This window comes from Cupressus sempervirens, chromosome 7, assembly GCF_028749045.1.
Source record: "Cupressus sempervirens isolate cs-2001-9-10 chromosome 7, ASM2874904v1, whole genome shotgun sequence".
Taxonomy (NCBI): Eukaryota; Viridiplantae; Streptophyta; class Pinopsida; order Cupressales; family Cupressaceae; genus Cupressus; species Cupressus sempervirens.
In genome coordinates this window covers 356422176-356423388 of record NC_143124.1, presented here as the reverse complement: position 1 = coordinate 356423388, position 1213 = coordinate 356422176, and the positions used below count along the sequence as shown (strand labels likewise).

The 1213-nt window shown below is 30.5% G+C and overlaps 1 long non-coding RNA gene across 1 annotated transcript; it reads left to right on the top strand.

Moving 5' to 3' along the window:
* The first annotated feature begins 230 nt into the window (after window positions 1-230).
* On the top strand, window positions 231-896 carry LOC149546938 (uncharacterized). Its single transcript, XR_016354387.1, has 3 exons — window positions 231-366; window positions 457-526; window positions 626-896. It is a non-coding gene; the product is annotated as an uncharacterized LOC149546938 (long non-coding RNA).
* The last annotated feature ends 317 nt before the right edge of the window (window positions 897-1213 follow it).

The following is a 1213-nucleotide window of genomic DNA, read 5'->3' as shown; positions in this document are numbered from 1 at the left end:
TAGATGATTAAAAATCACACATTATCTTATCATAAACATAAACAACAATATATCATGATTTCTAAAAATATGGTATCTTTAATACACTATTTGATTATCCTGAATTAAATCCTTAATGGAATGCGAGGAAAAAACATTTATGCTAGTCAATTTCTTCAATTTGATTATATCCATAAGTATTCTTTAATTCATTTGGTGTCTACTTTAATTGTCACAATGTTTCAGTTGATAGACTAGCAAAGAGCAGTACTAGTGAAGTTGATCCATTTCCTGGAGCAATTCGTGTCATTAGTACTGGTTCATATGAAGGGACATTATTGCTGAATAAGAAAACTATGTTTCCGTTAAGAGAACGAAAGCTTCTAGGTGCTTTAAAATTGTTTTTATTTAAAGTGTAAAAAAAATCTATTTTTATATTACTCGTTTTGGACTGATAAATCCTTTATGTTTTTGTAGGTAATAATGTTTTCTTTGAACATCTTTTTCATATGACATTGAGACTATTCAGACCCACCATACGTAAAAGGTACGTAGTTTCATATCATTTCTACATAATTTTTCTTTTCTTTCATTTACTATAATATATTAAAGCTATTGATCTAACAATCTATTTGTTTTTAAAAAGGTGGAATTTACAAACCATGGAATTAAAAAAATCAGCTCATTGCATCTTTTGACGAAAAATTTGGAAAAGACATGTTTGACAATGGCCTACTTCTCAAAAGAGCAGCAAAGTATATAAAGACTATGAGGGATCAATATAGAAGGGCTCTTAAGGATAACCCAAAGTACGACCGTCCAGCTATGATTCCACCAATGGAGTGGAATGAAATAGTAGAAGATGCAAAGGAGAAAAGGCAATCTGAAGATAGAGGTAATGAAGCAACACAAGGCAAAAAGAGGTATGTCATGATAGTATTAAGTACATTGTAATCATGCACTAATTATTCATATTTGTAAATATATAATCTAAGATGTTTGAAATTGTTCATAGATTGTAGGACACATCCGTGGCTACAAAAGCGAGAGTAGAAAAGTTTGGCCAACACAAACTTGGCTCTGGTGGCTATATGAATCTCCAGTCTCGAGTTGTAAGAAGGAGCAATGATATGAAATAAATTTTTTTAATATAATGTTGCAAACAATTTTGTTTAGTGAAACCATACATACAAAACTGATGATATTAAGCAGAAAATACAGGGCATAGAATTCA